Below are 10,124 nucleotides of genomic sequence, written 5' to 3'. Positions count from 1 at the left end.
TTTATATACTAGAAAGTGGGCCAATTTATTCCCAAGGAGCATTGAAACAGTACTCTTACAAGTATACTGCTAAGTCACTGATATTTGTATACTTGCTTCATAAAGTATACTTAAAATATACTTGAACTTTACTTAAGTATACTTAGTAAAATAAACTTGAAGTATACTACTTTTTGGTAAGGGTTTGCCTGATCCCTGTGTATCATTTCTCTGCATTTGGATGCAAACTCTGCAAAACCAGTTGGATTGTGTATTGGACACTACACAGTTTAATGACAAAAGCCTTGTGCAGAACTAGAGGCAGATGCCTTCATGTCTAATGATCTAGAATAAATTAAGGAATTGCAAGAACCAAACAAATGTTAAATTACTATGACCCTTATGTCTCATTTATGAATTTACTGTTGTACTTGAAATACAGGCTACATCAAAACTGACTAAATGACAGCATCTTTGTAGAAAGGATGTCATGCAAACTTTAGCTCCAGAGATGCCTTCCTGTTCTGAACATACATCATCTTATAATGCACCTAGACACATCATCATCAGTGATGTTACCTGGTGTCTAAGTGTGCCTCACGTCTTTCAATAATCATACACTCTCGCCCAGGTGACCCAGCTAAGGTTAATGAAGACACAGTTTGCGTCCAGGTACTGTAGCAGCACTACCCCTCCCATGGTTCCCCTCTTCTGATTCCACCTTGACTTGACGTAACTTCTGCTGCCTCAGTGCCCAATATGTTGTAAGCCCTGCAGAGAGACTGGCCTGCAATCCCTCTGCACCCCACCTCGATGGGCAAAATTTTTTACACATCCAAGGCTGTCTAAATGGTAAACCTTATTCAGTGAAACTTGACATTTGCATTTGCTGCTATCAATCAGATTACCATGTCTATGCACCATATAGGAAGTAATAAGTGAATTCATGAGATTTTCCTTTTCAAATTGAGTGTCATTTAAAATAACTGAAAATGATCTGAATTCCCAAATCAACAAAACAAACAAGGAATAATTGATAATGGACTGTTGAATTATTAGAAAAAATTATGCGGTATACCCAAGGTGGTGATATTGCTACGACACGAGGATGGACCCAGTGTCAATTATCCTGTTTATACTACAGTAACCATACCTCAAGATATTTTTCAGCTGTTTATTCCATCAATTGCCTGGTCCTTCAATGCTTTTGGTTGCAGTATTAATTTCTTAAGCATCTAGCATTCGTTGCTAATTCCAAAACATCACTTTAGAGCTAGTAATAGAAGCTTTCATTTTTTATACTACTGTTTTTTGTATTTATTTACTTTTTCAGTTTTTGTTTTGTTTTGTTTTGTTTTGTTGTTTTTTTTGCTGTTGAATGTTATTTTGGGAAGTGATAAGGAACTAATGCAGTCAAGACCTGGACCTACTTTAGCTGTGCGTTTCCTGAAAAATTATTGCACACATTAGAATGTTCGTCAACCAATTAGAATCAAGCACTCAACAGACCAGGGTATATGCCAAAAATGTAAACATTTTATTAATTAATTAAAATTTTTGAGAAATAAGGAAACCTTTGCCCTTGTGAAGGGGTTAGGTTTTCTGGGAAGACAAAGCTAGCCAAAAAAAGGGTTCCATAATGACTAACAGAGTTACACCTCTGCCCTCAATGACCACTGCAGTAATCCAAAATAATGCAGAATTCCCAGTAGCTGCACAAACAACTTGATCAGTAACTATTTGCTTCAGATATAAATCTTTAATTGACAATTGCCACAACTCGGAAAGCCAGAGCTTAGAGAAAGTCATATCATACTGTTAATTATCACTTTATGGTAGTCTTCATGTGCACTCAGCTAATAAATAAGATTGCCCTTACATAAACTGAATGCACAGTAGTTTTAATTAAAAAACAGTCAGTTACGGTTGCAGCTACTGATTAGTCAATTATGATATAGTAACAGTAACACAAACACTTGTTTTCATATTTACGTTAATCACTTTATTCAGTGTACAACTCTCATTGTGGATCAATATTTCCTTCTCAAAAAAAAAAAAAGAAAAGAAAAGATAACAGCTCAAGAGCCGAAAGAACATACAAACCTGTCTTTTAGCATGTTTCAGTTTATTCATAAGTTAGTTTAAACTTTGTTATTGTTGTTGTTTTAAATACTAAATACATATTGTTACAATTACAATACAATTATTGTTTCTTTGGAATATAATGAAGTGGCATGTTTAGTGCAAATTTGTCTAGTTAGTATTCTGAATAGTAACTCAAAGCATGGTATGATGCAGAGTCTTTGTTTTTAAATGATGTTTTATTAACAAAGTCAGGTAGGAACACATTCCAAATGATCTACCCAATCAGCATGAGAGGAGGCTGATATATAAATAGCTGACTCCCCCTTGCTCCTCAACACTTTTCTGCATTGAACCTGCCCAATTGTCACTATGTCTGAGATTGAACTCTTCCTATCTGATGACAAGTCGCTCTTTTCTCTGAATCTCTCTGGAGGAGTACTCGCTCACCATCCGACAATGCAGCTGAGCCTCTGGTGGATGTAGACCCGTCTGATATGCTCCCCATTCACCAAGTTGCTGAGACCTACTCTCACCCAAAAAGACAACTGCCATCCTATTCATGGTCTTCTCACACTTTGGACCCCTTCCAACAATCCCTATAATAGAGAAACGGACAGTGTTAGGATTGTGGCAGGCACTGATCAGTGCAGATATCCATTTCTCATGGACAAAATCAAGTATGTAGTATCAAGTAAAATCCATGTCCCAACACTCTTAGAAAGAAAGGTACAAACTGTACCTTTTAAGGTACAAGTGGCCCTCACTGAGGTGGTACCCTGAAGAGTACCATTTTTCTTTTGACCAAAATCAAAAATAGGAATGTAATACTTCAGTTAATGGTTAACTTCAGTTGTTACCACTTTAGTCTTTAAGTGTGTACTGCACAGGCTTAGTCAACTAAACCTGGGGAAGTCGTGGCCTAGTGGTTAGAGAGTTTGAATCAAAGTTTGGTTCAAATCTCGGGCCGGCAATACCACGACTTAGGTGCCCTTGAGCAAGCCATTGAACCCCCAACTGCTCCCCATGTGCCGCAGCATAAATTACGCCCACTGCTCCGGGTGTGTGTTCACAGTGTGTGTGTGTGTGTGTTCACTGCTCTGTGTGTGCACTTCGGATGGGTTAAATGCAGAGCACGAATTCTGAGTATGGGTCACCATACTTGGCTGAATGTCACGTCACTTTCAACTCAAATTTAGATTTACAAAACTCTTTGAACATGGGTGCTGTCCTATTAAGTCTTAAGGCATCTTAATAAAAGTCTGGGGACTAAAGCATTTCTTGAAGTTCCACACATGCAGCAAGATCAAAGCATTTTTTAGATTATATGTAAGATGTGCATCATTTGTCTCTTTGAAAAAATAAACATCTAAAAGAAATTAACATCCAACATTTCTTGCTGTACTGACTGTGGCAATTGATTTTTTTTTCTCTGCATCTCACAATGAAGGTAAAAAGGTTGTCTATCAATTGCTGCAACATCTCGTTCATGTTATTGGGAAATTCTTCCTCAAGCAGAGGCAGAGAATTAGCTGTAGTCTGTTGTAACACGGTACGTTTATGCTTTCGGTAACCATGACATATAGAGGACAGAGAAAATGTTCTCGGACAGTCATTAAGACCACAAGTTACTGAAAAATTTGCCTCATGTACATGAATGAGACCAGTGTGGTGGATTTTGATAATTGTGAATGTTTTCCAGGAGCATTTAGGGCAACAATATAGGTGGGGCATTTTTGAAGATGTAAGACGTTGATTACTCATAAATGCATTTATGCGTCATCATCATTTCTGAAACAATAACAAAAGGTGAAGCTTGATGGTGCTATGAAGGAGAAATGCGAGATGTCATTTCAGAGATGTAATGAATTCATAAATCATGTTCACGGATAAGGTAATGAATTACATTTTTATTACATTTTCATTTGTTCACTCTATTTTATGTCATCATAATGAATTAGCTCTCAGGAAAATGAAATTAAGGTGTGACTTTTTGTCAAATAATTTGGTTGGTTAATGCTAAACATCTAAACAATCATACTAAAAGTACATTTGAACAAACCCACAGTATTTTCAAGTAATATCTAAATGTTTTTGTGCAACACATGCGGTATGCGGTATTTAATTGGATAAAAGAATAATAAGCATTACTGAAGTACAAACAATGTGCACTATAACTGTATGTGTAATTTCATCAGCATAACCCACACATAATTATGTACAATTACAAACACTTGTCTATTTATGGGGTCATATGACGCTGCTAAAAAGAACATTATGTTGTGTTTCTGGTGTAATGCAATGTGTTTATGCGGTTTAAGGTAAAAAAAAAAGATTTTCCACATACTGTACATTATTATTTCTCCTCTATGCCCTGCCTTCTGATACTCATCGATTTTTACAAAGCTCATCAGTCTGAAAACCGAGGTGTGCTTTGTTTGGCCAGCTTTCCTTTGTGTTGTGATTGGCCGAATATCTCAAGCGTGTGACGGAAATGTTACGCCCCTTAACATACTGTAAAACCGTGTCCCAGCGCAACGAATCAAAACCAATTAAACCCATTACAAACGAAGCATTTGTTGCATCCAGTGGGGACAAAATTACTGATTATAATGACTTTTACTGTTTATCGCGCTGCATAAACATAAAACCATGTCTACATTTGTGATCGGAGAAACAACAAATAACAGGAGCTACTCTATTGCTTAAAACTCGTTTGAATCATCAGTGTCAAATTCTTGAAATATGTTAATGTACTTAGGCTGTGAGTCAGAAGCGCCAGACTGTCCTTGCAAAGTTGGAATTGCCTCACTTTATAGAAACAGACACCGGCATTGTAGGCTACTGGTTTAGGAAACGGTCCTAATCCTCCGTAATAATTTCCAGGATGCGGAAATACAGTCTGGTTCGTAGAATCCAGTCATAAAAATGGAATGCCTAACGCGGACGGAATATGCCACATTTTGGATGACTAAATCAAAAGTAGGTCAGTACACTTGAATCAAAACATGACATGGACTAGTGTCTGTAAATATTAAGCCCCAAAGATGCAATATATGACTTGCACATTCTGCGTGTCTGTGGAAATCAGGCGCAGACTGGACACCGGGAGAACCAGGACAATTCCCGGTGGCCTGGCAGATGATTTGCCCCTCTATTTTAATATTGTTATTGTATAATTGCACGCCGAATGTACTAAAGCCATCATTTGCGAATCCGCCATTTGATAATTAAATCTCTAATAAATCATGAATTGTTAGTCATGACCCGCGCGCTTTCCGCGCCTCCGCCAAACGGTTTGGATCAGACTCCGAGTAATCAATGCGAGAGAGAAAGAGAGAGAGAGAAAGAGAGAGAGAGAGAGAGAGAGAGAGAGAGAGAGAGAGAGAGAGAGAGAGAGAAAGAGAGGATTGCTGGAGCAGAGAAGCTGAACTACTGTTCAGGGTTTCAGGTCAGTTTCATCTGTAAAGATGCTTTTTTGTCTTTGTTTTTTTATTTATTTTATCTAGCAGCAGCACGTTGCTCATCAGTCATCACTCAAAATACTATATAAAGGACATTATTATTATCTGTTGTAATGTTACAGTAGTAATTTAGCTGAAAAAAAAATCAGATTTTTTTTAATAGATTTAGGGGGAGCTACGACAGACAACAACACAACCCTTACGAAAATTAACATTTTAATATTTAACTATAAATCCAGAGAAAATGGTTACTATTGTTTAACTGTGGTAACCAAAAATTTAAAATTATTTTACAAATGTATTTATTTAAAAATAAATACAAATCCATTTGCAAAAAAAACCAAAAAAAAAAACAAGGTTATTTTACTTTTATATAGGCTAATAAAAGCATGTTTAACTTTTGTAAGGGAAAAACATGACTCGTGTACAGTATTAGGATTTTTCGATAAAGATATTGTAGTATTGTAGAGTATTGTATTGTAAAGTATAGTTTTGTTCAATCTTGAGTATTAAAGTCATGAGAGAGATGGATAACGGCGCAAAATAAAGAGACTGAAGAGAAAAATGGAAGTGAAGGTGCAGTACAGGATAGAACTTTTAATTATTTAGCATGTCCCCAAATTAAAGATTTAAACCTTTTTTTTTATGTCAGGTCCATACAAAAAATAGTTTTGTCCATGAATTTGTTTGTATGAGTTTGAATTTTCCAGTCTGAATTTTTTTCCCAGTCCGCCCTTCTTGTAAATTAATGGCAAAGACATAGTTTCATTTACTACACATAGGCCTACTGAAGCTCGCAGTGTTTTCAACCTCTGCCATCTCAATATAGGAGTACACGAGCACATAAACATAATTTCTAGAACTGCTCTGTGTCACTTCATGAGCATTTTACTTATTTTGAGAAAACTATCATCATATACAAAGAGAAAGCTGTTTAAAAAAAAACACCAATGTTTCAGGAGTTTATTACACAGAATACGTCACATGCTTATTAGAAAACTGTATTTAAGTTGATGTATATGCTTTTATTTATTATTCTTTAATTTTCACAAATTAGTAATCAAAAAGTACTCAAAAGTAATTAGTTACATTACTTTAATAAAGTAATTGAAAAAGTTACACTACTATTACATTTTAAACAGGGTAACTTGTAATCTGTAACCTATTACATTTCCAAAGTAACCTTCCCAACACTGGCCGGCGGCAACAGCGAGAATAAAACTTACGCCTTCTTTCTTTGCTTGAACATTTGGGCGGTTTTATGCAAATCTTCCCAATGTGACTAGAGATGTGGGGGGCGTGAATAGATGCTGTATAACCACCACTTCCGCATTTGTCCACGTGTGTTGCCATATTTGCTAGAAGCGGAGAGTGCAGATATTATGTCACTTACAGGTGACAATGACAAGGAACTAGTCATTGTTTAAAAAATTTTTTCACTGGATTTACAAATTACAAATCCTTGGGAACTTTTGGGATAACGTTATTCACCCCATTAGTATGTGAGGACAGTAAATACAGTTTAAGAATTATAAAATGCATTTATCACAAACATACAAGTCAGATAGAGAACTATATGCTCACCTCCCCAAGCACAATGAAATGTTCAAGCTTCTCTCAGAACAAGTCTGGCAACATGACAAGTGCTGTTGAAAAACAATGCCTGAAACAAGATATGACATACAAATATGCTGGAATCAAACCAATGCTAGAATTAGATGGGCTTAATAAAGAGGACAAAGTTTAAGAGTCAATTAAAAAGATGGTCTACACTCAAAGATTCTTCTCTAGCTTCTTTGTGCAGCTTTGCTAAAAGAGATTTCCCTCGAGCCAGCTGTAGCACATTGGATGCAATTTTTCCCAAATTTCTTGAAATAGGTGGCATAGATTAACAGATTAGGAAACCAATTTCTTGATAAAGCTGAAATTAGCTAAGAAAGACACAAGCATAAGAAAATTTAAACATTTAAAAAAGGATTTTATACACTTTCAGTATCTTACATTTTAATGGATTTGTGTAATTTCATAATTAGAATTTGCACACTAACCCCTGATGGACTCGTTAAGAATGGATATTTGTGGATAAAAGTATTGATATATTTAATAGTCATCCCGCTAGTAATCTCCTTTTGCCTACAGGCAAAGGTCCTTCTCATTCTCTTTTAGACAATGTGAGTATCTGGCTTTGTCCTTCTGTACCGGTCCTGCAGGACTTTCAAATGCCCCTCTATTGATGCAGCATTCTCTCCAACAATTTCCTTTTGTATATACAAACAAAACATCAGGTTAAATATTATTTCTAATTTCTAAGCAAGAAAATTATGAAAATGTTTGCATTTTGCCACTAGTAATAATGATGAATTGGAGAACAACACACTGGAAACATGTAGCAATGTAAAAATATTATTATAATATGTTTTCTTGTGCCATGTGTGCTATTTAAAATAATATTTGGACAAAAACAAAAATTACACAAAATAACAAATTGCACAAACGGAACAAAGAGTAGGACATTAAAAGTAACCCGCCTACTTATCCATTGCTCTCTTTGTCTTCTAAAAAAGGTGTACCTCAGAGTCAGGGCCATAGCCACTTGAACACACTCATCATTAGTTGGATACTTCCAAAAATAACTGAATAAAATTAAACTAGATGTAAGCCAGTAAGACACTGACACAGTTAATGAGGATGTGACGAGTGGGGTGGGGCCGAGAGATGTGGGAACAGGAGCGAGGCCGGTGGAGTGATTGGAGATGAACGACACCTGCGACACTCGCTGGTCTCGAGTCCCACGGAGGAGATGGAAGGATATAAAACTGGAGCGACGACAGTGAAGGATGAGAGAGGACCGGGTCTGGACTTTATTTTGTATTTGGACTGTAATAATAAAAACTCCGTAATCTTCGGGAAGAAGGAGGGGGGAACCGGCAGACAATCAAATGAAAGCTTTAATAACAAAATAAAGACAAAACAGCGCGTCAGCCCCTGCGCACAAATAAAAACCAAATACAAAATGATGTCCAGACCCGGTCCTCTCTCATCCTTCACTGTCGTCGCTCCAGTTTTATATCCTTCCATCTCCTCCGTGGGACTCGAGACCGGCGAGTGTCACAGGTGTCGTTCATCTCCAATCACTCCACCGGCCTCGCTCCTGTTCCCACGTCTCTCGGCCCCGCCCCACTCGCCACAGAGGAATACTTACATCTTGTACTGAGCCATGCTTTCATAGTTTTCTAAAAAAAAAATTCTATCTGATGTCAAAAGTTTGCATTCTTTTCAGTCCAACTTAGCCTGAACATTAAAAAAGGAAACATAAGAACTTCGAAAAAGCTGTCGATGGGTTTTGATATTGCTACGGTAAAAAAAGAGAAAGTAACAATTTGGCACTGCAATGTTACAGGTATAGACTATAAATACTGCTTAGTACCGGTATTTAGTTCTGAAAAGACAAATTATTACTCAAACAAACAATAACATTAACTTCAGTATTTTACCAAGAAAGTTTTGGGCCTACATGAAATATGTGCCCTACCCTTTTTTTGATCATTTAAGTAGTCAATTCACAAAACACTCACTGTGGTAACCTAAATGAATGATTATAAAGTAAACACACAATTCCACGACAGAAGCACAAATGACCTTCAGTGAAGTAACTGAACACTGCTCCAGCATCACACTGGGTTTTGTTAGTGGATAATGCAAATAAAAACCTTACCATTATTTAAAAACAATTATGTCTTTGCATTTATTCTATATTTTAATATAGATTTTTGCAATCGAAAACTGTTAAATATTGTCTATATCAAATATTGTTATGTCATCAAGTGTTTTTTATCAAAATAAATATTCGCTTGCGTGCTGTCCTTTTACTTTATTAATCACTTGATTTGACATTTGATGTCTCAACTCAACACAAAATGGCCTTGTATAATCTGTGCGTGTGTTGGACAATTCTTGGGCAGCCTATAACAAAATGTCGCTATGTCTCGCTACGGCGGAAAAAAAAGGTCTCAAAATGTAAAACATTAGTTAATCACTAATTAAAATAGTGTTGGCCATAGTTATTATTAAAGCAATAAGATATGAAAGGCTATGTTAATATAGTCACGGATAAAAGGTGTTGTCACATTGAGAAAGTCTTCGAGAAAATACTTGATTTTCTTAAGACGTTCTCAACATGTTACAACATACTATTACTCACCTTCAAAAAACACCTTCCTCTCCTCTTCTGTCACTTGTATACCAAATTGCATTAGACGTAGACATCTTCCCCAAAAAGGCAAACATACTTCAGCAAGTCTGGTGCAAGTTCGCAAGCTTAAAGCAGGGGAACACTGTGTTTAAGAAAATCAACAGAACATGGCGTGACACATAAAAATAAGAATATAACATTCCGCATTTACCTGAGAAATCCAAAATACTATGCATTGTTAATCATGCAAAGTTAAAACATGTCCAATTGCTGACTCTAGCCAAGTGGGGGACAATTTCTAAGCAACAAAAATAACATCTGCATAAGCAATAAGGTGCATTTTGAATATGCATAGAATTAATTATTGCCATTCCACATGGTCCTTATTTGTGGCCTAACGGTTAGAG

The sequence above is a fragment of the Carassius carassius genome, chromosome 34 (assembly GCF_963082965.1).
Source record: "Carassius carassius chromosome 34, fCarCar2.1, whole genome shotgun sequence".
NCBI lineage: Eukaryota > Metazoa > Chordata > Actinopteri > Cypriniformes > Cyprinidae > Carassius > Carassius carassius.
The sequence above is the reverse complement of the archived record's forward strand: the minus strand, read 5'-3'. Positions refer to the sequence as shown.